Source organism: Solea senegalensis, linkage group LG13, assembly GCF_019176455.1.
Source record: "Solea senegalensis isolate Sse05_10M linkage group LG13, IFAPA_SoseM_1, whole genome shotgun sequence".
Lineage (NCBI taxonomy): Eukaryota > Metazoa > Chordata > Actinopteri > Pleuronectiformes > Soleidae > Solea > Solea senegalensis.
Window position 1 is genome coordinate 7104136 of NC_058033.1, and position 27249 is coordinate 7131384.

Consider the following 27249-nt stretch of genomic DNA (forward strand, 5'->3'; position numbering starts at 1 on the left):
TGTGGAATAAAAGTAAGTTTAATTAAAAGTAATATAAGGATGCAAAATGTTTAATAACCTGGGATACAGGCAATGAGATGTGAAACCGTCAAAGATTAAGATGCAAAAACAAAGAGTCTCGAAAACCTGTGAAACAACAAGCAGACTCAAACTGTATTAAAACATGTAATAAGATGCTCAATGTGTGCGGATACAAGCGGCCGAAATGGGTCCACAGGGTTCCTCCGCAGGGTTCCTGGGCTTGCTCTTAGAGACAGTGAGAAGCTCGGTCACACGGGACAGGTTCAGAGACGAGCCGCTACTCCTCAGACGAGGCGGCCCGGGCACCTGGTCGGGATGAAACAGGAAAAATCGAGTCAGTAAAATTTGAATTAAGAGCCTGTTGAGACCTGCGATTACGAGCCTGACGGACGGACGTCTGCTGCCAATGAAGGTGTTGGAGGTCTGAGTTGACCTCAAGCCAAGGATGGACACCTGGAAGAGGCCGACTTGGCCCTGAAGCCCCAGCCTCTGCGCTACTGTCCCCATAGCTTTCATTCATCCCAATATTTACACAGGCTCTGCATCGGTCTGTCATGGTGAAGATTTTCTATCCTCACCTGTGGTCACGAGCTGTGGGGACTGAAAAAGGGTGTCTGCCTCACCCTTAGAGATAGGGTGAGAAGCTCGGTCATCCGGGACAGGCTCAGAGTCGAGCAGCAACTCGTACGCATCGAGGCGAGCCAGATGAGATGGCTCGGGCCTCCTTGACGCCTCCATGGTGAGGTGTTCCGGGCTCGTCCCACTGGGAGGACGAGGCCCTCGGGGAAGACCCAGGACTCGCTGGACAGAGTCTCTCAGTTGGTCTGGGAACGCTTCGGGATTCTGCCCCAGATGAGCTGGACGAAGTGGCCCGAAGCGAGGGAAGTCTGGGATCAGGATCCGTCCCAGTTCAAGAGTGGAGAAGACACTTCACATGCGGACGGCTCCAGAGATTCTTGAGGCGGCGGGCAGATATTTTGGAGTCCCCCCCCCCGGGATACGAATGAGCTGACCACATTCTACCGAGACTCCACATCAGTCAAAGAGATATATGCCACTTCCTCCACACACACACACACACTGCGTCCCCGTCTCCATCAGTCACGTCCTGAGGCCGATGAACTTCCATCGTCTCCACCGTTGATAACAAGCCTCTTAAGCTTTGGCGGCTAATCAAGCTCAAAGGAGAGAGAGAGAGAGATAGTGAAGGAGAACAAGAGGTCTGTCTGTGGATATGGAGATGTCTCTCTCTCCCTCCCTTCCCTCTTCATTTTCAATTTTCCCTTATCTCCCCCCGCCCCCCTCCCCCCCTCCCTCCACAGGGGGAGGCCTAATAGCTTGTGAGGTGCGGTGGGGGTGGTGGGGGTCGGGGTTGTGGGGGTTTTGGACTCTCCAGAGTTTCTCCACATACCAGCGTCATTCACTTCAACTGGAGAGAGAGAGAGGTTGATAAATCATCCGGGGTCACGCTGCTTCCATGTTCCCCCCGAGTTACGGAGATAGTGAAGAGAGAAGGATGTAAGAAAAAAGAGAAAGAATGAAAGAAAAATGGAAAAAAAAGAAAAAACAATTTGTTTTAAACGTCTGAGACTTTGATGAGTTTCCAACGAGAGGAAACTGAAATAAACAGAAACAAGTGACTGCTGCTGCTGCTGATGATACTGCTGCTGCTGATGATACTGCTGCTGCTGATGATGCTGTCACTGCTTCCGCTGCTGCTGCTGTCACTGCTGATGATGATACTGCTGCTGCTGATGATACTGCTGTTGTTGTTACTGCTGCTGCTGTTACTGCTTCTGTTACTGCTGCTGCTGTTACTGCTGCTGTTGCTGTCACTGCTGCTGTCACTGCTGCTGATGATACTGCTGTTGTTGTTACTGCTGCTGCTGTTACTGATGCTGCTTACTGCTGCTGCTGCTGTTACTGCTGATGATACTGCTGCTGTTGCTGTTACTGCTGCCGCAGTCACTGCTGCTGCTTTACCGTTACTGCTGCTGCTGCTTCTGTTACTGCTGCTGTTACTGTTACTGCTGCTGCAGTCACTGCTGCTGCTTTTACTGTTACTGCTGTTGCTGCTGCTGCTGCTGTTACTGCTGCTGTTACTGCTGCTGTACTGCTGCTGCTGCTGTTACTGCTGCTGTTACTGCTTCGGTTACTGCTGCTGCTTAATGTGACTTCCTGGTAAAAGACAAAACTCGACAAACTTGCGTCCCGCGTGTTAATATCAAGTGATGATGAGTTATTTCTGCACAGATGTTTTGATGAACTAACATTTTGCATCATAAATACGTTTATATTGTGAATTGTTTACCGCTCCATCGCAGAACAAACACTTTTATTTTCCTCCACTCTCTTCCATAATAATCTACATTTCTGACACGTGTTGCTCAACTGGATGATGAATCGTTTTTGGTGGAGATGTTTGGTCTTTTTGTTGGAGACGTGAGAGCAGTTTGGTTTGGCCGCTCGCTTACTTTATCTCCCTCTTTGTTTCCCAACTTTGTTTCACTCCTTTATTTCTCTAATCGCTTCTCATAAACACGGCCGCGCGGTATCAGCGCAGACGTCTGATCCGCGGTGCTGATGCATCGTGGGAGCATTTTCCCCGGTCGTGTTTCGAGTGGCTCCGCGCAGCTGTGTTTACGCTCAGTCTGTAATTTTCGCTCTTGAAAACACTTTATATCTTATTTGTTGAATTTCTCCTCATTAATAAACAAAAGTTGTCTAGAGACAAATGTCGGGGTCAGATGTGACTCATGTCCATGTCTGCTGCACTTATCTTCAAAATACTATAAATAATACATTTAAAGTTATTTTTATAAAATTAAAAACACGTGACGAATGAAATGGGTAAAAATTGGACTGGAGAAAAGCTGTGTTAGTAAAACCTGACAATGAAATGTGCCTCGAGTGGCCACCTGCAAAATATGTGCAAACAACAGGCTGGATGTTAGTGAGGAGATATGATACTGCCACAAAATGAATGCAAAAACTGATGCTAAATATGCACAAAGACATGTCAAATGTGTGTAAAGAGATGTCAAATATCTACAAATGTGTGCAAACATATTTGCAAACTCATGTAAAACAGTCCCAAAAAGTCCCAAAACTCATTTTAAAATGAAGAAAACATGCAACAGTGGGCGGAATATTAGTGAAGAGACATGAAACAGCCACAGACAGAAGAAAAACACGCAAATTAATGTAAGAAATGTCACATAAAGCCATACAATTCATGCAAAATGTGTGTAAAGACGTGTCAAATGGTTAAATATTGGCAACAAGATACGAACCCAGCCAGAAAGAGATGCAAAATATCTACAAAGCTGCAAAGAGTGTAATAAAATGTATGCTAAAAATTAGTAAGGTCATCTAAAATGGTCACAAAGAGCCACAAAACTCATAATAAGATGAAGACGAAAAGGGGAAAAACCACATAGATAAAGCAGGTAGAAGATGTGGAACAAATGAATGTGAAAAAAGTCACAGAGCCACAAAATTGATGCAAAATGTGCACAAAGACACGCAAAATGTGTGCAAAGAGATGTAAAACAGTCAGAAAGAGCCACAAAACTCATGTTCAGAAGAAAGTGCAAAAACATGATAAATATTAGGTAGAAGATATATGTATGTATATATACATATATATGAAAAAAGTCACAACATGCTAAATATTGGCAACAAGCTATGACACTGTCAGAAAGACATGCAAAATATCTACAACGGTGCTAAATGTGTGCAAACATATTAATATAAATATTAATAAAAGTCATTAAACAGTCACAAAACTCATGTTAAGATGAATAAATCATGTAAAATGATGCCAAAACTAAACAAATCAGGTTCGCTTCATGTAAATCAACAATTATTAAAGGTGTGGTTCAGTGTTTTTGTTTTGGTTGTATGAGATATTAAAACATTACATTACCATAAAATGTGTCACAAAACGAGTGTTTTGATAAAAATAAAATGCAACGAAAGAGGCAAAAACATGAAGGGGGAGCAGGAACAGGTGAAAGTCATTATACACAGGTGAATGAAATCAGGGCGGGGCAGACAATCACAGACAGGAAGTCAAGCTAAGCAAAGTACACACATCAGGAAGAACTACAAAATAAAACAGGAAACGAAGGAAAACAGAAAACCAACCTGTCATTTTTGTACCTTTTTTTAACATTTTGTGTCACATTTTAAAGCCTCGCTCTCCTGCCACACAGAAGTCCAGAGAGAAAACCAGTGATTTTGACGTCACGTCACACGACAGTCGTCGATCCACCGCTCCATCGGTGAGTTCAAATAATATTGTGACTTCGGCGTAGGAAAGTCCTCATTCCGACGTCTCTATGTGACACACACTGACCACACGAGGCAGCAGCGGACCGGCGGCCCCTGTGTCCCCACAAGCTTAAAACGGGGATTTTCTCTATGGGATTTGGTGTGAGCGACACAAAGTTAAGTCTCCAGTCTGGAAAAGGCTGTTTAACATCGTGGTGTCATGGATTTAAACTGAGTTTAGGTGGTGACATGTCACATATATATATACATATACATATATATACATATATGTATATAAAACAACTGAACTTACTTTCAACATTAATCTGCATCTGTGGCTGCTTTTCCAAATTTGGTGAGTTTGATTTTTTTTTCTTTTTAACCAAAGAAATCACTTTAAAAATGTTTCATTATGGCTTAAAATATTAGTTTGACCTCTTTGGTGGTGACTCTGGACAGACAGACAGACAGGCAGACGGACAGACGGACAGACAGACATCATTCCTGAGGCGGCAGGAGCTGCAGGTGTTGCCGCAGGAAGCGGATGAAGGATGGTTTTGTGAATCCACCTGGTCACCTGACCTGCAGGGACTCGCGTAAGCTCCGTGTACTTTCTCCCCCCTCCTCCTCCCTCCGTCCCTCTTCCCTCATCCGTCTTCCTCCTCTTCCTCCATCCGTCTCTCTCTCTCTCTCTCAAATCATTCCCACGAGTCTCTTACCTCATCTCCTCTCCTCCTTGAGCCCCTGTCCTCCCGCTGTCCTCCCCCCCGCCGTCCTCTTGTCATCTCTCCGTCTCACATCACCTCATCCAACCCTTGTCCCATTCAGCGTCTCCACCAGCTCTGCTCGTCTTCACTCAGACTGTTTTTTTTTTTGCTTTTTTTTAACAGATGCAGGAAAACGGCGTCTCCTTTAAAGCTGCAGTGCGTGAGCTTTGTTGTTGTTGTCGTTTCTGATGTCATCATTCTGCCTCCGTTTGTTCTTCAGCAGAGCAGGGGCTGCGTGCAAATGGCTTTAATTGTATAATTCTATATTTAAAGTCGCAGTTACACAAAGAGAAGGAAGCTGTTGGTGCTTCCTGAAGGTCACAGGTCACCAAACATCGTTTTACACATTACACCCTCACAAAGTGTTATCCCGAGCCTTTACCACAACTAGTTAACGACTAACCCTAACCTTAACCTGTAACCACAATTCAAATCTTTGCTCTAAACTTAACTCGTCCATCAGAAATGAAGGTTCTGTCTCATTAGGACCAAGTTTTGGTCTCCACGAGGACCACTGGTCCTGACAAGGTCAGTGTTTAGGACAGACAAAATGTCCTAAAGAGGTAAAACACACAAGAACACGCACATGCGCACACAGACACACATAAACACACAGACCTGCTCACACTCCCACACCAAATCCCATAGAGAAAATCTGCATTTTTCGAGTGTTGCTGACACAGGAGTTGTTGGTCGACTGCTGCCCCGTGTGGTCCCTTTGTGTCACTTCGGTAAACCCCAATGAAAGATTTCACTCCCCCGAACCCACGAAATAAAACACCTGAACTTCCTCATGAAGACAGAAGAGCGATCGACAGCATGATCCGCCCTCATGTGAGCCAGGATGTAAAAATCTGTTTTTTTTGTATGGACTTTGGTGTGTGGGGAGGAAACTTGTGTTCTCCTGTTGGTGAAAGGACCGTCGACTCTGCAGCCTCTGATAAAAACTCACGGTGTTGCACGTTGTCAAGGTCTGACACAGGACGTGGAGAGGAGAGAGGGAGGGAGAGGGGTGAAGGATCTCCAAAGACAACCATAAAAAGGTGAAAGTTCAGGCCGCGTGGAGAAATGTTCGTTTGTTTACTCTTCATCGCGCAGCATAAACTGTCATAAGTCACGTTGGATGTGCGTCCAGCCGTTTTACAGTAAAGGATTACGACTCATTAAAGAGAGGAACTGGATCAAAACAATGTGCTGCGATGACAAATGTGGACGCCTCGCAGACACGATGAAGCCATCCAAAACCGAGACGGGACGCACTTCCGTGACACGCGTGCACGCGGATCATCCTGACACCGGGGGCCAAGCTCCGCCGCGTCTCCCATGATCCTTTGTGTCCCATCACTCGTTCTTGTAAATGACAGCAGGCGCAGAAGGCGGCGTTAAATCCTCCAGAGGTCGAAACCCCGCGGAGAGACATCTCTCTTCCCGAGCTGCACCTTGTGCTGAAAAGTAAATGTTTAAGCGAGCTGTGATAAACACGACCTAAATCATTGTCGCGGAGAGCGTGCGCACCTTGCGGGGGGGGGGGAAATTCTGGGAAATAAAAGTTGTCCTTTGGCTGCGTCTCTGAGTGTGACAGAGCAGAGGACACACACACACACTGATGTGGAAACATTGGTGGAAAGTTTCTGTGGGAAACATTATCAGTCTCCCGATTTGCTAATGAAAACAAATGGCTGCCTTTGCCGCGGATGTAAACACGGATTAGGCCTTTAATTTCAACACCGCCCTCTGTCCACCGTCCCGCTGTCGTCCTCAAACCAAAACAAATCATTAACGTAATCGCAGCGAGCGGTTACAGTCACAGACAGATGCTCTGTGTTTATTTTATATACATATGTATATTTTTTCATTTGACCTGTGGGTGCTTCTGAAGGTCATAGGTCACAGGTCACGGAACATCGGACACATTTTAAAACAGACGTGCGATTCATGTAGCAAAGAAAAACGTTTCCAGGAAAACTATCACATTCTATTCTATTTTATGACGATTTCAATTCTATTGTTTTACCCAATTCATCTTGTGTTTTGTTGGATAGACAGACAGACAGACAGACAGACAGACAGACATAAATTATTCAGAAAACCTCTCTTTGTAAAAAAACAAAAACAACCCGCAATGTAATTCCTTCAAATCAGGTGATTTCTATCGTTTCTTTACACACATGAACAATAACAACATGGTCTCCACGGCGACCCTTGGCGGTATTATTTATTTAAGGTGGGCCGTCCTACTGTACTGCACAAGTGAGGAACCCCTTCCATCACCCACCTCCTCCTCCTCCTCCTCAGTATCTCTCAGCTCCCAGGAAGCTGCCGGGGCTCGGCTGGAGCCAGAGTTCTGCCCCATCCATCATCCTTATCAGGGAGAGTCTGGCTGCACTGAGGAGAGGAGAGGATGAAGATCAGCTTTGGACTTTAAAAGACAGAGTCTTTATTTTTATTAGATGAAATAACAAGGAGGTGTGTGTGTGTGTGTGTGTGTGTGCGTGTGTGTGTGTGTGTAGGGGGGGATAAAAGCAAAAACTCGATCTCCTGTTAAAACGACGACTCGCTAACAGAGAGAGAGAGAGAGTTATAAAACGTATCAAATCTTAGAATGATTTTAGGTTTAACACCTTTACATCGCAGCTGACGTCACACGACCGAGGTAAACTAGAGCAGTGGTTCTCAAACTGTGGTGCGCAAGCTTCCTCTGGTGCACGTGGACGCCTCTTATTCAGAGATCAAGGTGATAAATAAATACGTGTCCACATATTTACTGAATTTAGGTTTTCTCAAGCATGAGCTACACACAATCCAAATATTGGTTTATTTATTTCAAAGTGGAACACTAAGTACTAGGTCTACGTAATTCTTCTTTTTTTTCTCCACTTTATTAAACGTTGGCTGTAAATAGCAATGACATGTCAACAGTTTTCTTTTTGTCGTTCTTCTTAATGCAACAAACTGTCATTATTTTGTATATTATCTCGCTTTAATGGGTCAAATGGGTTTAGCGGCTCCAGATTGAGTTTATTTGGGTGGAGAGGCGACAAAAATGACTCTTTTCAGGTGAAAATCAGAGCAACTGTTCTACTGTATATAATACATGAAATAATAATCATCATTTTTGCCCTAAAGGTTTAGCGTTTTTGAGGTAAATGTAAGGGTGATATGGCTCAAAAAAATGAGTCAATTTGTATTGACAAATGAAAGATAAAACGCTATCAAAATGTCTCGCAGATTCAAAAGGGGCGTGGTCACGGCAACCATCATAACTTTGGCGAATTTCGACTATTCACCAAGGACCAGGAAGTGGCACGTCACTTTGCTGTACATCGACCGATCTGCACAAAACTTCACATGTGATATAAGTTAAAAGTGAGTCAGAGGCATAGCGCCACCTGCAGGCAGAGTGGCAGCTACGAGGGCCTGTTGAATACTGCTTGCACCATTAATGTACAGCAGTAATAGTTTTGTTTTATATTCTGGCACTCATCAGCTGCAGCACACTAGTTTATGTTGTATATCTGGACAATAAAGGCTTTCTCTTCTCTTCTCTTCTCTTCTCTTCTCTCTTTCTCTTTCTCTTTCTATTCTATTCTATTCTTTTCCATATGTGGATGAGCAGAGGTGGAGGTGAAGAAGTGCTGGTTGCTCATCAAAGCCTCAGCTGCAGTCAGACTCCACATCATGTTTTACAGCCTGGTTTGAAATAAACAAACAGAAACACAGAGGAGGAATGTCTGCACACACACACACACACGTGCACACACACACACACACACACACACACACACACACACTGCTGATAAAGAGTTTATGGTTGAGAACAGACGCTGCCGTTACTGTCACCATAACTGCTGCTGCTGAATAAAAGTGTCAGTGTTTCTTCGCATGTCCGAGGAAACGCTGCACAGTCTCAGCAGGACATTCTGTCTCAGAGACTGAAGACGAGGACATTCTTCGTCGATGTCCCGCTCGTGGACTTAATCTACACAATCAAAAACCAGTTATTTAACATGTCTATTTTTGTACCTTGTTAAAGTGAACACGTTTATCATATCCACACAGGAAATGGAACCAAATGTAAACAATCTTTTTCTTTGTCTTTTGGAAAAGTTCCCTGTAAACGCGGCATCATCTCAGGAAATGTCAAAATAAATCAGAACACCAATGTTTCCATTTGTTTTGTTTTTTTTTAATAATTGTACAGTGTAGTTCAGTATAGTAGAAAACTACAGATATTTTTAATTTGGACTAAACTGAAACACAGGATCCCTGGTTTTTTTATGCTTAAAAAAAGTCACGATAATATATATATACATATTATACTAAATCTGCCTTGATAACGATGTAATAGTAATATAAACAAATGTAATAGAATATAATAATACAATAAATAATATTGCGTGCCACAAAATCACAGCTATTCACAAATTTAACGTAAGAATTTAGTTTAGAGGCACGTGGTTGTTTCTCTGGAGGTTTATTTCCCTTTTTTTGTGAGTTGATGTGATTTAGTTCGGCTTCTTTTTTCACCGGGACCTTTTAAAAGTCATTCACATTAAATAAAGGCCAAATACATAAGAAAAGTATAATATACATATAAATCCTTTGTGCTCCGGCAGCCATCTAAAATATAGATCTTACAATCATCTACATTGAAGAAAAAATCACTCTTTTAAAGAGTACCTTTTTCGTAAAACCGCAATTAAAATGTGAAATGAACCAAAATCAACCCGGCAGGTTCACCTTATATATACAGTAGATATCTATATATATGTGTGTGTGTATATAAAACAATAGCTGAGCCTCAAATTGCACACAATTTAGATTTACAACAGCTTCAACATCAGAAATAAGAGACAAAAACAGACATGAATCCGTGAGCCTGCGGTCGAAGGACTAAAGTGAATCTGTGCCATATTTTTAACCCAATGAATAAACTATCATCTCTGTTTTGTGCCATTCGTGATCGTGTGCAGAGATAGCGTCTCCTCGTCACTGCCAGAGGGAAACATGCGCTCACTCAAGAGAGCATCCATCTCAGCTGCAGATGAATGAGCTTCTCTGAGGCTGCAAACGTAATAAAAGTTGCTCCCTAATGGAGGATAGTTGTATTATAAAAGCCATGAGGTTATTGTCAGACAGGCGGGGAACACAGCGTCATTACAGACCGTGGATCAGTCCCTGATAACATTAAAGCAAAAGCTTCCTTTGTGTGGCGGCGGTCTGCTCTGCGCCACGCTAACTGCTTTTGGCGTGAGCCAGACGAGCAGCGGCTTTGAAGCGGCGGCGAAGCGTCGCAGCCATCGCGGAGCCGCGCGGCGCGACAGGACGAGCGAGGCCTGTTTTCTGGAGGTGCCGCTGCTCGCGGCGCAACGCGATTAACGCGGGAAGACTGGATTACGGGGGTTTAAACCAGAGTATCAATCGTGTCTTAAATCGCTGTTTACACATTGAAACGATCCTAAAGGGAAGCCAACGTGGAGGTGTCTGAAACCTGCCTTCTCTAGAATGACCATCAGGAGGCGACGCGACAGTTCTAGCGCGACTCAGCTCACGTCGTTTTCCGTTTCCGGAAGTCGTCGTCAAGTCACAGAATGGTCCAGTATCGGGATCACGGTCAGCGGCTCTCACCAGACTCCTCTGTTAAACATTGACATTTTAGACATTTCCTTTGCTAAATGTTGGAGATTAACATTCATGTTTTCAGGGATTTTGAAGTCTTTTTAACTGATCTACAGTTGGGCATTGTTGGCTTTGATTCTTGTGTCGGGCGTCGCGCTCATGACTCTTCAGTGACGACACTCTCTGACCATCTAACTTCATATTTAACATTTAATCCACGGTCTTAGTCACTGGTGTCATACAGATAATCCAGATTATGGATGGATGGGTGTTCTTACAGTAATTCTGCGTTCCATTTGTAACTTGGAATTTATGACTTCCTCACACAGAAACCTGAACTGGAAATTTGAACTTGGAAACTGGGCGGAACCTCACAAACCCCGTTAGAAATACAAGATGGATGCCACGAGGGCTGAAGCAATAACTCAATGAATCGATTATTAATCGATGACTAAATGAATCCTCAACAACTTTGATAATCATTTCAGCTTCTTAAATGTGAATATGTTCGGCTTTCTTTGCTCCATGTGACCTACTGGAGGTCACGCTTCTCTTTTCCGCGCTGACGCTGTGCAGACGCCTCAAATCCCTCTTAGCACAAACTGATCAAACATAAAAGCAGACACAAGACTCTCCATGATGGATTTTTGTTGTTTTTTTGTTTTTTTTAAGTCCAGCGTTGTGAAAGAAACATCTGCCACTGAATAGTTGGCGAGTTGCAAAAGCAATCTGACACAACCTGGATTTTATTTCACTCGTATTTGATTCATCGCGTACAAACGCGCGTCACCGCCATGCTCAACTTTATTTCCGGCACCTGAACGCACCGTCGTTGTGGCCACCACTTTTAATTTTACTGGTTAAAAACGTCTTTCACGACATTTCTGCTTCTGGGAAACAAGCCATGTGACCTCGCTTTATCTCTCCCAGCGTTTCCTGTCTCTCTCTCTCTCTCTCTGTCTCTCTCTCTGCGGTGTCATCTCAGTCCAAACAAGAACAAATGCCAGAGAAAAAAACACATCCTTTCCTTTTCCTGAACCAATTAATAACCTAAAATCATGTCCGAACCTCTGATCACTGCCGGCACCACAAACACTTTGATGTTAGAAGACAATCTCGCGCCGTTTCAAAATTGAAATCAGAAGAAGATGAAGAAACAAAACTACAGCTGGATTAAATGTGATGTGATTTCACTGTGAGATGTCGTGAAATTGACGACAGCTTTAATGGACGGACAATTTCTGCTACAAGAGGCAGAAAAAGGCAAAATTTGGGCTCTGACGAGGAAAGAGAATGAAATTTGAGTTGATTTATGGTCGTGGTTGTGTCAGGAAATAAAACCTAATCTCTGACCCCCATCTGCATCGTGTCGGCACTGAAATCCTCAATGTGTGGTTATGGATTAATTTGTGGATTAAATGTTACATTGAAGAAACGAAATATTTGAATTGAGAAAGCTGAATTCACCACTTCATTGTTGTCCTTTATTTTATTCTCTCTTGTTATGTTTTTCCGTCTTGGAGTTGTTGTCTGTCTGGAACTTTTAATTGAGATTAATACTCGACAGGGAGCGAGTTCCAGACAGCGACGCCCGCGGTCAGAATCGCAAACAAAAAAACCATGGCGCAAAGAACAAACCAGGGAGAGCAAATCAAACAATAAAATACAATCTTTTTGAATGAATAAATCGATATACTATTTACAAATCTAATTTCAGTCTTGAATTGTTTTGGTAAAAGGCAAATTATTTGATAGTCATATCGAAAAATCCAGATGACGTCAGATCTGTGCCGCAGGTACTTCTTATGCGCTGCTCAAAATTCATTTTTTGTAGTGATAGAAATGTAGCAATAATTGTCACAAAATAGACCGTTTTTCTTCAATTAATGTTCAGAAAAACGAGAAAAGCAAACTTTGATCTGTGACGTATTTCCAAATTTCACAAATGTGCCACATTATAGCGTCTGAGTTTACATTTTTACATAGTAATGGGAAAAAAAGCAGCTTAAATGCTCCGTGTTCTAAGGATTTAAGGTGTTCATTTTTATTTAAACATGTTATTTTCCCCGTAAATGAATGAATCAAAAGGAACAACATGGTAATTGTACGACAATTCTCATTATTACCTGATAATAATGGGGTATTATCTCACTCATTAACTTCACTATATTACCATTAGAAAAAGGCAAAATCATGACCCTATCATCACCATATTGTATTACCATTATTTGAGCTCCTGCTTTGAGCCACACTAAATACAAAATCATCACAACTACAACAAATATATGTATATATATATAAACGTGATGATTGTGTGCATTCATTTAAAGGAGAACAGACGCACGATCGTCCTCCCAAAAACAACCCGAGTGCGAAAACCTCGCAGGCCCGAGACTTACACGGACATAATTGGAAGCGTCTGGCGCTGCGCGTCAGCCCACAGCCCTCAGTGCTTCTGTCTACACGTACACACAGATTCCAAACCTGTACACACACACACACACACACACACACACACACACTTAAAGTCGAGTCACAGTATATCATGACCCGTCACAGGTTTGCTTTTACACTGATGTATTGGCTGGACCGTGGGAGGCGAGTGGATGCAAAGTCTGCACAGAAGGCTCGTCCCCATTTGGTTATGAAGCGGTGAAACACACACACACACACACACACACACACACACACATGATTAGGTAAAACACTGTGTAACATGGCATACACTGCAAAAAAACAACAACAGATTTTCAAGAAACTAAAATAAGCCCAATTTCTGAGAAATTGCACTAATCTTACTTTAGTCACAAATATAAAATAATAGTTCCCAAATGCTCCTTCACCTAGGAAAATAAGACTGACTTAACAGTATTTTAAGTAAGTCTTTCTTACATGAGAACATTGACTTGCTTGTAATAACGCCAACTTTGTGATCCCTCTTTTTAAGGCACGTTAAGTCTGGATGTACAAGCTCATTTTGCTTTATCCCTCTTTGGTAGATTCATTTTCTGAAAACAAGTCAATTTAAATAAACTTTGAGAATATTTGGTTGATTTTTAGTTGGGATTTTTTATTTGTTTATGTCACAACAGATTAGATACTTCAAGTTTTAACTCAAGACGTAAAGCCATACATGTTAAAGTCATTTATATATATCAGTATATCAGAATCTTACTGCGTTTGGAATTTTGGAAAAAAAAGACACTAAATGGCGCGTGACATTTACATGAAAACAAGATTCAAGCACTGACTTAAGTCTGACGCGACTCTATCCCTGTGCGATATTCCGACAGCAACATTGCACGAACAAAGCGAGACGACTGCGAACAAAAACACAAAGACGCGTGCGCGAAAAGGTTCAAAAGTGAATTCTGCTGCTCAAAAACCCGATTGTGAGATACTTCTCGTCTCCGCCCCCCTGCTCTGCACACACAAACGCTCCCTGAGTCAGAGCTGATAGTTTTGCCCGACCGAGCCTGTTTTCAGATGAAGGACGCGGCAAACAAATACCGTCATTACTATTCATGAAGAACAAGCAGTGACAAAAACATCAACAATAAAATCACCAAAACTTACTGTAGCTTTAGTGTAAGTCAGAAATGTTTAGTATTTGTAATTTGAATACTTAAATGGAATTAAAGTCATTTTACATCACGGTATGTTCTAACACATCAGAAAATGTCTCCTTCAGAGGCTGCAGACTTGTCCAAATTCGTCCAGTCCAGTATTTAAGTTTGAATCTTCTGTACCATCTGTCGTAAACTCAAAACCGAAATTAAGCATTTTTTTCAGAAAGCAGATGAACAAAAAAAAAGAAAATAGCAACTTTTCGGGAGGATTGTGGGAGTGTCACTTATGTAAATTCAGTTCAGTTTAACAGCCCAAAAAAAAATGGAAACTTCTGTTCAGGCGTTTTTCTGACGCTCTCCTCTCTGGTGACAAAGACGCTGATTTGCCGGCTTCTTGAAATGACCGTAATAACCACACCATGTTGACTGTGACGTGCAACTTCTCGCGTAATTATAGCAATGCGTTTGTGCAAAAAAACCTGTGAATATTACTGTTAATATTCGTGGCTTTTCGGTCATTTTTGAGGGCGTTAACGTGCCAAAAAACTCGGCATGGAGGTCAGGTCTGGTGAAAATGCGATATTGGCATAGTTCCTGGAACCGTGTGTTGCCCAAGGGCTCTATAGCGCCCCCTATGGTGAAAACAGAGGCCAAATTGAGTTCAACCGAAATTCCCAAAACTTGGTGGGAAGATGTTATAGACCAAGACGACCTAAAAAGGTCGACCATAACGATGGCCTAAACTCAACAGGAAGTCGACCTTTGAGGAAACTTGGCGTCTATTTTGGCGAGTTGCTCCCCACGTGAATGAGCTGAAAAGTTGTCAAAAGGTGAGTTAGATACTGTAAGTTAATCGGCAGAATCATCACTTTTAGTCGCACATTTTTTTTGTGATGAGTTATATTTAGCATCAGTGCGTTTAGCATCGTTTTGTGCACATTCAGCCGCTAACGCCTCCGCGGCTGCACCGTAAACACATTCCGGCCCGATTTTTATACTCACAAAAATGCCGAACATCAGAGGAGACGGCACCAGCGTGAGATCGCTGACAGAGCAGCAGCACCAAACAACATGTGACACGAGCGGAATGGACCATAAATCGCGTCCAGGGCTCAGAGAGAACGAGCAACAATGAGTGGCTGGAGCGAGCGGCCAGATGTGGAGTGGTGCTGCTGAGGAGGGAGACAGATTTATGGCCTCTTCTTTAATGAGGTAACATCCTTTTCACTCATAAGACTTTTAAGAACTTTTTTTTTTTCCCTTCTTCTACCACATGCAAGAAAAAAGCAATTTCTCGGGAAGCGAGGCGAGGCGAGGTGGGGGCTTTTTTTTTTTTGCCTTGCATCATCGAAGGGAAGTTTGCTGAAGGGAGTTTCAGGAGTGAGAGGGGAGGATGAAAACACAGATAATATGTTCACAGCAACATAAACCCTGTTACGGGATTTACAATGTCTTATTGTCTTACTGTACACGGATGATTTGTGTGTTCAAACTTTGACGTCGGTGGGAACGATGATAAATGATGGAAAAGCTGCTCTGACGAGCTTCCACCAGACAGACTGGTCACTGAAGAGTCGTGAGCGCGACGTCCGACACGAGAATCAAAGTCAACAACTCTAGATCAGTGAAAAAAGACTTAACAAACCCTGAAAACATTAAGTGTTAATCTGCAACATCTAACAAAGGAGAAATTCCAAGATTAAATTCTGAATCCTCATTCAAATCAGAATCAAATCTCAGAATTCTGAATTTAATCTCCAAATTTTGACTTTTTTTTCCTAGAATTCTGAAATTAAAGTCCGAACTCTGATTTTTCCTTCAATCTCAATATACTGACGTTTTTTTTCCTCAGAATTCTGACTTCAATCTCAGAATTCATTCAGGTTTTATTTTCGTTTGTCCTTTCTTTATAATAATCAGCCATGACAGACACCAAACTTCAGCTCATCTGCTCTAACGCTCATGTCCAGCCTGATCCTCTTGGGCCCCTGACTTTGTGACTGGTCGACCCCGTTTCATTAAACAACACTTGAACAATATACAAAAAAAAAGAGGAAAATAACACTTTTAATTGCAGGATTTAATATTAGTTGCTGTTTGATCTGGTTTCTGTGCCAGTAAAGTCCAGGTGTTTGGTTCAACAACAAACCCCCGTGCTCAGTGTCACCTCTTATCAAAGCTCGGACTATAAAAAGGCTGTGATTAGGCCGTGCAGACTGCGTCACATAAAACTGAGGCTTGTTCTTTTGCCGAGGCGGTGGGCGGCCATTTATGAGCTGCTAACATGAACGAAACAAGGTTTTAAAAAGCGGGGACGGTAACAGGCGGATTTGTGTGGCTGCACCCGAGCGCCTCGCCGCTCAAACACTGGCACGGATTGTGCTGCGGCCCCTGAATGGCAGAGTCATCACCCTCTAACTCCTCGGCTCGTTACACGGCCTCTCCACTTTCACTCAGCACCGTTTGAGAACCCGGCAATTTCATGAATGGGCACCGACCGAAGGGGGGGGGGGCTAACCACACGAGGTGGGTCAACACTGCGGCTCCCGGCGGTGACTGAGAGCGACAAGAGTTGAAATTGAATTTCCGTGCATGTGATGTAATCCTGCCGGGTCCCGGGGTCACCCCCGAGGCGCTATTATCTTAATTTGGGGGTTTATTAATCGGTGCTCGGAGCAGGCTGATGACAAGGTTTCCACCTTGTCCCAGCTGCACGGAGTTGCCAGCTGATTTAGGACGGCTCCCCGCCTCGGTATGTAAACCATTTGCAGCAGGAATGTATAAGCAAGCTGTAAAAATAGGATTTGGTCTGAGACGTACAAGACAGATCACGCCGTAAAACAACGCAGCCTGGGGGCTGGGGAGCAGGTTCAGTTTGGGCCTTTTGACGACAGGTTGTAGATTTGAGGAGTTAGGGAGGCGTGCGTGTTTGAAACCAAGAATGGATTACGGGCTCCTGAACGCAGTAATCCTCCCCACAAATAAACCATATATAACATTAAACTCTCACGAGGGGGGCTAGCGAGGTGGTGGTGGTGGGGAGGGAGGGTTAGTAAAGACGGATGCCCACTTCACAGGATCACTGATTTTCACATCACACCGTTAGTTCTCACTTTTAGAGCATTAAAGGAATACTTGTATTGTACTTGTGTGACGAGAACAGGGAAACATCTTCATTCTTTTCTTTGTCACGCGCCCTCCAGTGACACCGCATCGCTAATTCCACACTTTTTAGACCCACGCTGGGGACCTCCCTGAGTGTAAACAGTGTCCGCTTCAAAACGAAAGGGGATTGAGTATTTTCCTGATGGGACGAGCTTTATTTCTTTATTTCTGTGATGAAATGAACTTTACTGACTTCCATGACTCGCCCTCTTGTGATTAGAACGCATTTTCATGTTTTTATGCATCGTCTGGTTCATATGGGCACAACTCACATGGACCAGGGTTCTGCATCTGCGGCTCCCGGGCTTCATGCAGCTCTTCGGCCCCTCTTCAGTGGCTCCTTGTAGCTTTGAAGAAAAAAAAACAAAAAACAATGAGTTTATTTTCATTTAATTTCCATGTTTTCCCACACTTCTTTGACGAGATAAAGTGCTGTGATATTTTGTGCGTCACATCCAGTGTCCAAGAAGTACACACATGTGGAGTCCTGTCCATTTTTGGATCCATGGACTTACAGAAACTACATAAAATGTTTTTTATTTCATTCCAAAGTCATTTCAAGTATAAATGTAGCTCTTAAATTTCATAAATACGACAAACGGTAGTTCTTTAAATATCATATATAAACCTTACATATATGATATTATCTTCATTGTAAAGGGTCAATACTGTTTGTGTTTTTTGCGGCTCCTGATTAAGATTTATTCGGGCAGAGAAGTGACAAGATTCTAAAGGTGAACTAGACCATGTTAAAGGAACCAAAGCATCATGAAATCCATTTAGTCTTAATTTAGTTTCATTTCAAGTTGACTAATGAATGAGTCAATGTCGTAATCTGGGGGGCCCTCAAATTTGAGGCCAGTTTGAAGAGATTATCTGGGTGCGAGGGATTAACAGACGCGATTTTAACGTCATCGGACGCATCAGAGTCTTCCCGATTTCAAACCCTAAGCTCTAAACGTGTGTGATATTTTACGTCTTGAACGGTCTGTTTACATTCTGAAGTCACGTTAAATCACGCGAGTTTCTGTGAGATTCCCAGATCCCTGGAATCTCTTCCCTTAAAATGGTTTGGTGTGTGGTCCTGGGTCTGCGACTGGATCGTCTCGTCTGTGCTTCCTCAGGATTAAAACATTCAAATTTTGTAACAAAGCTTGTTGTTTTTTATGGGATAATTGGGATTATAATCATAAAATGAGCGCTTTGGTGCATGGTCAATGTTTCCGTCCACTCACGTCCGCTATCTTTCCAGAATCCTTCAAAGACGCTGAAGTCGGTTCTGGTTCTGGAAAAGAACAAAGAGACTGATTTCAAATGTAGATATTTATCTCAAACAGAGGCAGAGGCTGAGTCAGGAGCAGACACGGAGCACAGATCACTGTTTCGATGTTTAAGAAACAATGACTTAACCTTAATCCTAAAGCAAACAGCGCTGCACAAACCCTGGAGCGTCTTTGACATGTAAGGAGTCTCCAACGCTTGCTCTCGACATGTTAACGGATTAGACGTCAAAGCAGAATCTGAAACAAACGAGGAGACGTCAGTGGGCTCAGCGTGAAAACTCGGAAAAAAAAAACGATTCCCCCGCACTCGCACGAGAATACTGGGTCCTCCCCTGAAATCACGTGCATGCATTTGTGAGTTTTTGAAGCAGAGCAGTCCAGAAAGTCCAGGAGGCGAGTTATTTATCTCCCCCCCCCGAGGTTTGATTCCTCTCCACTTAAAGTGGATTCTTCAGACACAGTTTTCACAACGACAGAGTGAGGACAAGATTCTCACACTTTATTCATTTCAGGGATTATTTATGCTCTAAATAAGTATTTAATAAGTCTTACTTTTACACCTTTGTCGAAATTTCATTTAATTGAATATGTGTATATATATGTATGTGTATACATATATATATATATATATATATATATATATATATATATATATATATACACATACATATATATTTTCAGTATATACATACTGTATATATATATAAATATACAGTATATATAATTGCACAATAAGCCTGTACCTTTAAACTTTGCACATATTTCCACTTTTATAGTATTTTTTACTTCGACTTGACTTGACTTTTATTCACCCTGAGCTTTTTCCAGCCTCATTTTCTTGTTCTTTTTTTATAAATATGTAAAAAAAAAAAACATTATTTAGTAATATTTTGATTGTGACCTATGAGTGTGTGCGTGGTCGGGTGTGACTGTTTCACTTCAAATGAAATGACGAAAAACAATCACAATAAATCAGCAGAAGTGATGGTCATGGAAAACCGTCCTCCCAACAAGTGTCTACTTACGCTCACGAGTGTCTTACGGTAGGATTTATTTTGATTAGAGAAGCCTCCAGACACAAATAGTTACATTTAGAAAAATGAGAAAAGAGAGAGAGAGAAAAAAAAGGCTGAAATTAGACAAACTGACAAGGGCAAAGTTTAGTTTATATTTTTAAAGTGAAACCAGGCATGTGCACGTTTCAGGTTCAAACATGTCAGGACTGGAGCATTTATCATGTGACTCTCTCTCTCTCTCACTCTTCATACATTGTTTTGAGTCTAACTAGACGGTTCAAATCCCTGCCAGGTTCAAGGGCTGGGGTTCCCCTGAGCAACATACCCAACCTGTATTGCTCATTGTTAATCAGAGACTCTAAATCAGTGGTCAGTGATCAATATTCTGTAAATTATTAGTATTTGATATGTTTGACATTTTCTGCCACTAGGAACAAATTAGTAAGGTTTTGTTTTCTTTAACTCTGACACTGCAAGAAAAATAATGTAAAGTTAAAGTGGAAAAAATATTAATATATAATGTTTTTACACCAGTTTTTGGGAAGTTATATTTTCTGCCGTTAAGAACAAATGAGTATGTTTTTTTAAATCTGACACTGCAAAATAAAAATAAAAATGCATCAAAATCAATCAATCCATTTTTCTAATAAAAAACTGTGGAGTTGTGTAAACATACTGGCCTTTAAAGGGTTAACATTTTAAATTAAATTCAATTAAATATTAATATTTGATATGCATAATTCAGGCTGAAGTAGCTTTAAAAGACTGACAAATTTAAAGTGGAGAAAATATTTATACATAATACTTTTACAGCAGTTTTTGGAAAGGTGACATTTTCTGCCTCTAGAATGTTTTTTTTAAAAAAAATAATAATCTGACACTGCAAAAACAACAACAGTGCATCAAAATCAATGTTTCTTCAGATGACAAATCTCACACACATTTGACTCCCTGTTGGCTTCAGGCAGCAAACCTGAGTTTTTGTCTCTGACTAAAGACGTTTAAAGACTAGTTAAATAACAAAGTACTACTTAGTCATGTCAAGGTTGGATAGTTTAGATTAGAAGAAATAAATATATAGGTTTTAACCTGATGAAGACATGATGTTTGGCCAGATAATCAATTATTGGCAAAAACTTACTGTGTTAAATTGACCTCCAGCCACAACTTGGATAAATGGGAGGTTTGCGTCAGGGAATCTTAATATGTGGATCATCTGCAGTGGCGCCCCCTAGAAAGAAGGAAGCTGAAATAAGTAATATAATAGTATATTGTTGTGTTGCTCTACTGTATGTTAAAGTGTTTCCCAATACTTTCTATGTATTGGGAAACACTTGATTTAAAGAAAACGGCAAAGTATCGCACCCCAAATTACAAATGTAAGCACTTATCTGAAAAATCTTTGATAAAGTCATTAAATGTCATGTTGTGTTAAGCATATACATATACATTAATAAATATATAACTCTAAAGTAAAGGTTGGGGGAAAATTCCTGACCCAGACTTTGGGACTCTCTCAATACATATCGTTTATTATTATTATGAATATTATTATCGGGGCAGCTCGTAACCAAGCAGAAAGAGAACTTGGCTTGCAACTGAAGAGTTGCCGGGTACCCGATCCCCATTGCTCCTTGTTCAATGGACACTCTAAATTGACCTCTAGCCACAGGGTGGCCACATCCAGTGTTGGATAAATGGGAGGATACGCGACTAAAAAAATCTCTGCCAAATCAACATCTACTGTACATCAATATATACAATATATATGAGGTGTTTTTCGTGTTCCAGACAACAGGCATTTATTTTGGCACAAAAAAAACCTTGATTCCCTGTGAAAAATGGTCAAAATGGAGGAACTTCACCGTTTCTCAAATCCAGGACGTTCCAAAGTGGAGGACGTCGCTCTCCTCAGCGTCCTGGCGTCTGTCGTGACTCAACACTGAGTTTGTGGTGGAAAAGAAATTGAGGGAGCGGGGGAGTGTTTGGCTGCTGCACCTCGCACGCTGCGTCATTGAAGCCACCAAACAACTCCAGTCCACATCAAACCTATGGGCGGTGATCCGCTGTGGCACCGCTCCCCCCTCAGCTGCGGGACGACAGCGACACAAACAAACAAAGCGAGTCGTGCTTGCGAGTGTTTGTAGTCACGGTGACGACGTTGAGGTCTTCAAGTCTGGAGGAAGTGAAGCGAGGAAATGTGGTTATACAAACAGGCATTAATGATTTAGGATTCAAATTTGTTCTCCTCGTTTTGTAATGAAAAGAAAATCACTTTCCATTTTCGCTTCCCTTCTGTTCTGGACCTGCTTCACATGATGAAGACGACTGGGACGGGATCTCAGCGAGTCACAAACCTGACATTGTCTTGTTTTTGGCGTGTCATATATTTTGGTGTTTTTGATTATTTTCCTCATGTGAGACAAGGCAACACGAAACGTCTTTTTCTTTTTATACAGTTGATCAAAAATTGGATTTGCTATAACCAAGTCTTTAGATTTATTGCAGTGCATTCTCATTTTATTTCAATATCTCAAGAAAAGTCACAATTTCTGTGCATGTCACATGACCCCAACCTCCTGACTCAGGATTACATGGTTTTTATTGCACATTTTACCATAAAATCATATGAAAACAGTCTTTTTTGATGATTGCATCATGTGTTTGAACGTGATTTACAGGAAATCTGAGCCAGGTTCTAAATTCTCTCTACAGCCAAGGTTACTTTTTTTGCTTACCACTCAATAAATCAGATAATGCTGTCAACAGCTATAAAGGGATCAATTTCTACTGTGTTTTTAGGGTTGGAGTTTTATATAAATCAGCCTCTGAATGATACATAAACAAGTCCCCGTGTAAAAAAAGAGCCTCCGGGGGAATAAAAGAGAAGGTTTGGTGAAGGTAAAACGCTCCAGAAGCGGATATTTCTGGCTCAGTGTATCAGAGAGAGACTTTGAAGATGTGTAGGACAACTGCAATATAAACACAAACATGGAAAAATAAACAGTTAAATGTGAGTCTGTGGATGTTTTATTTGTACGCTATGGACACAAAATTTGACCTTTCTCACCTTAAAAGGTTCTCGTTTCTTTGATCTGAAGCAGAGTGACGTTACTTTACGTGTCTACAGACTACGGAAGAATGACGATAACCACAAAGCACAAAAGGCACCTGGGTAGCGTTTGATAAAAGATGTCTGAAAGAAATCAGTTATGCTGTCTTCGTAAAAACATACCAGAAAGTCCTAAACCTGGTCCGGTCCAGTAGACATGTCCTCAGAACGCTGTAAAACAAATCTGTTTGGCCTTAAACTGTGGTCCTCAACAGGTCTTCTGACATCTGGTCCCAAATTTGACCTGCAGAGAGAAAATGGGTGGAAGTTAGCCAGAAGTAGACGTGTCCTCATAACGCCGTAAAACTTTGCAACAAATCTGTTTGGGCGTTTAATGTAGTCGGCTGTTATGCTGATGAAATATTGATGGAAGTTAGCTTCAAAAGCTAAATTTGGTCCGGTCCAGTAGACGTGTCCTCAGAACACCGTAAAACTTTGTGACAAATCTGTTTGGTCTTGACCTGTGGTCCGTAAAAACAGTGGATCGAAGAAACAGTGGATTGAAGTTAGCCTGAGGCTGAATCTGGTTGGGTCTGGTAGACGTGTCCCCAAAATGCCGTACAACTTTGTGAAAACACACTAGAAACACATGACAGAAACTTCCCGATCATCTATTGTATGAAACGTTTGCGGTAGATTCTCCAATGTATGGTCTTGAAATTCACCTGGGAGCTAAATCTGGTCCGGTCCATGGTGGACGTCTGATCGTCTGTGAAAATCTGCAACAAATCTGTTTGGTCTCTAACGGTGAACAGCTGTTATTTACAAAAAAAAAAGAATTCTCCAATGTTTTACCTTGAAATTCACCTGCCCAGGACTTCGTGCATCTGAATGTCCCCATGAGACGGTAAAAAACTCACAAACTGTCGTCCTGTGTCAGAAATACATCAGATTTTCTTCTTAACACTGTAACACTGTAAAAAATTGGTGTCGTTTGCTCTTGAAGTTCAATGAAAGTTCACTGGAAACTAAATCTCTAACAAAGCATTTTTTTCTGACTCTGAAGTGTACATATTTCATACGTTGTACCTCATATTAATCAATTTAACAAACTCAACTGTAGTCTGCTAGCTTGAGGAAAGGAACTCGCCACCACTGCTACCTTCTACTTCCTCGTCCTTCTAAAGAGAACTTTGCCTCAAACACATAAGAACTATTGACGAAGAAGAACGAGATGTAATTTGGCAGCAAATGCGTTCTTTAAGAAACGTAATCGCAGAAGCAGTTTAGATTTGTGGAAAAAGAGATAAAAAGCATAAAAAGTTCTCACCATAGTTGAGATCGGCAAGTTTCATTTAACTGATTCGAAGCACACCAACATACAATTTTGAAGCACCACAAGGGGGAGCCCTTTCAGGACTTTATGATTTAGTGTTTTCTACTTTGAAAGTTCTGAGTAAAATATCGCATTTTCATCATCTCAGTCATTTTTAAAGCACATTTTTAAAATTCCAAAATTGGTTGGTAGAACAATTTAAATACTTTGTTTTGGAAAATATTTCCCTTTTTCTTCAGTCAAGTGATTTTGTATTTTCTTCAGCGTCGAGAAAACTCTCACTCACCTGCGAGTCTTGGATAAAAGAGACATCGGGAGACATTAAAAAAGGGGAAAAAAAAGCTCCTCCGTTGTAATGAGCAACTCCCCGACTTCCCAGCATCGCTCGTAATTTCGCCTCCGTTATTTAGACTGAGAATAACCGCCGCGGTAATTCGTTCACCTCGGCGGCTCGCAGCACAAATGCTTCTCATGCAAATGAGGTAAATGTGTACACCAAATTACAGCTTGTCGTCCTGCATCAGCGCAGCAGCGACTCGGACGAAGCGCAGGAGCGACAGGTCCAGACAGGGCAGAGCGGGGGGGGGGGAGAAGAAGCCTAAACGAGGCGAGGATGATTTCTTACTCTCCGAGGCTGCCGTGTGATCGGATTAAAGTACAAATGTGTTTTGCAGCGAATAAATCAGAGACGCCGTTATCGCCCCTGGAACCTGGCGGCCAAGGAGACTTCTGCGGCGCCGGGCCTCGCCTCACACAACGTTCCCGAGTGACTGTTAACGCCATGAGCTCGGTTCATACATAATCACATGGCTGCTCTCGCTTTATTTTGTTGTGTATGGATGTGTACACGCAGCCTAATGCCTGGCAGAGGTCATGTGTTAGAAGGCCTGCCATAAAAACAAAAAAGCCCAGGGGGCAAGGAGAGAAGAAAGCCGAGAGACTGGGGGGGGGGAGGGGGAGGCCGGCAACAGAGGAGGCGTCTGTTTTTCCTCAGGAGCGAGGCCGCAGAGCGAAGACGACATGGAAAAGCCGGGAAATGGGAAAATGGTGCAGGGAGCTTCGGGATCGCGCCTCAAACTCCAAACCTATGCACTCAGTTTTACAAGATGCAGCTCGGCGAGGAGCGCTACAGTCGACTAAATCTGATCCGCCGTTTGCAGCGTTTAACTGTGATGTAGCAGCAATGAGCTGGGAACTGGAATCCAGGAAATCACAAACTAGAGTAGCTTGTGTCGCTGCACGTTCAGCTACGCTAAAGCCTCACAGCTAATTTATTCAGAACCGCACTGACACACAGTTTTTTTGAAAAACGTGTGCCACCCCTTGTGTTTACGATAATGTCATGGCCCCGCCTTTCTCTGGTGCTTGCATTTGGTGCATACATCTTTGTCGTCTTCCAATGTTTGCAGATTATTTGGTCCATTTTCTTGATGTTAACGTTTATTTTCTTTCCCTAGTCGATATTGGAATCTAGGATAATTCCAAGATATTTAAACTTCACAATCATGTTGTGGCGTCTCGCAAACCTGATCATACCATATCAAAAATGAATGCTCTGACAACAGCTGCTGCTGTTCCCTTCACCATGCAGCTCCAATTAGCTGGATGCAGGAAACTGCATTCAGGAAATGTACCTGGTACCTTTAAGTGAAAAACCTTAAAGGTACCAGGTACTATCACAGAGTGGAGCCGATCCGAGTCGTGCTAGAACTGTGTAATTAAGGAGAAATGTTCCTGTTCTACGTGAATAAATATGCTTTAGCTTCTGTGATGCGGTTTTCTTCATGGCTCACGTGGCGATGATGCAATTTACACTGAACAGCTGGAGCAACTTTACAAAACAACAGAGATGAGACAGGCTACAGGTGTTGAAACGGAGATGGAGTCTTATTGTGAAATCACAAACATTTGAAAGCAACAGTGACATCTTCACCTTCTCTCTTTCAGTATAAAACCTCACCTGGTGTCGTGACCTCGAGTGCTGCTGCTGCTACACACACAGCCTCAACCAAACCCAGAGTCTTTCTCTTCAGACCGTGTTTGACCTGGGTCTGGGGGACCAGGAGGTCCACTGGCACCAGCGAGGCTTAGCCCAGATTGACCCCAAGTCTCTCATCTCTCTGTTCCCACAGGAGAACTGACCTGAAGAGCCACAAAGTGCTCGTGGTCAGATTTATGTCCCGGCCTCAGAGCCGCAGCACTCACTCTGCTGCATTTTAACTGGTTTATCCTTCACTTAAGAGTTCTTCAATACAGGCGATTAAGATCGCTCCTGTTGCCAGTGGTTGTTCTGCCCTGTGCCGTTCCACTCACATTTATCATACAATCAGCAGCCAGCAGACTTTCTCTACGTCGCTGTAACTGATACATGACTACGAAACATGACATCAGCGTTTATTTTTTAATTTTTTTGCCTCCTCAGCGTCCATGACGCGACGCAGCTGCACTACCTCACTGATAACGCCGCATCGGCCTCACAGGCCCGGCGACGGAGCCCAAAGGTGTGAACCAAAATAAATATCAGCGAAAGTCCAGCGGGCGGTCGCCTCGCCCCGCGATGGCGTCCCACGCTGATACCGTTAAAGGTCACCGCATGAGCCGACAACGAGATACGGTCATGATAAGCATCCAATCGGAGCCGGCGCTGCCCGCGATAAGCATCCAAATCTGAGTCGCAGAGCTTGTCGTGGCATTCCACAGGCTGATCTGACACTATCATGAGGCCTGATGTCAGCTGGGCCACAGAGCTGCCAAGACTATTTTAGGGCCTTTACAGATAGGAAAGAGTTGAGCTGGTGTCGTGCCAAAAAGTAATTCTCTGCCAGAAACTGATTTGGTCCGTGGGAGCGCACACACAACCCCCTTTTACCTGTTGAAATAGCTCAGGAGTGGAATAAAAGTTGCTAGAAATAAATATTAAAAAATGACAAAGGATTAAAAAAAAGAAGAAAAAAAAAAAAGGATCAGTCACTTAATAAGAAGAGTGAGCAGAAGCTCATGACATCATCAAAGTAGTTTTTTGTTTGTTTGCTGTTGTATTTTTTTGTTTTGGGAGAGAGAGAGAGAGAGAGAGAGAGAGGGGCCTATAGCTGTGGAAATCACATACTGTGCATTTAATATTGAGCACTGACCCAAGGCAAAAACAC

At 42.4% G+C, this 27249-nt stretch overlaps 1 long non-coding RNA gene across 8 annotated transcripts; it reads right to left on the bottom strand.

The window, feature by feature from the left end:
* Positions 1-26134, bottom strand: LOC122780093. 8 transcript variants are annotated; one of them, XR_006361649.1, is made up of 8 exons: positions 24390-26134; positions 23623-23698; positions 22786-23071; positions 20857-22687; positions 18652-18701; positions 17689-17763; positions 7339-7448; positions 1-327 (listed from the first exon to the last, which is right to left on the bottom strand). It is a non-coding gene; the product is annotated as an uncharacterized LOC122780093 (long non-coding RNA). The 8 variants fall into 8 exon arrangements; XR_006361655.1 differs by lacking the exon at positions 24390-26134 and having other exon boundaries at positions 20857-20931; positions 21581-22687; positions 23623-24140; XR_006361652.1 differs by lacking the exon at positions 24390-26134 and having other exon boundaries at positions 20857-20946; positions 21581-22687; positions 23623-24140.
* Between the last annotated feature and the right edge of the window lie 1115 nt (positions 26135-27249).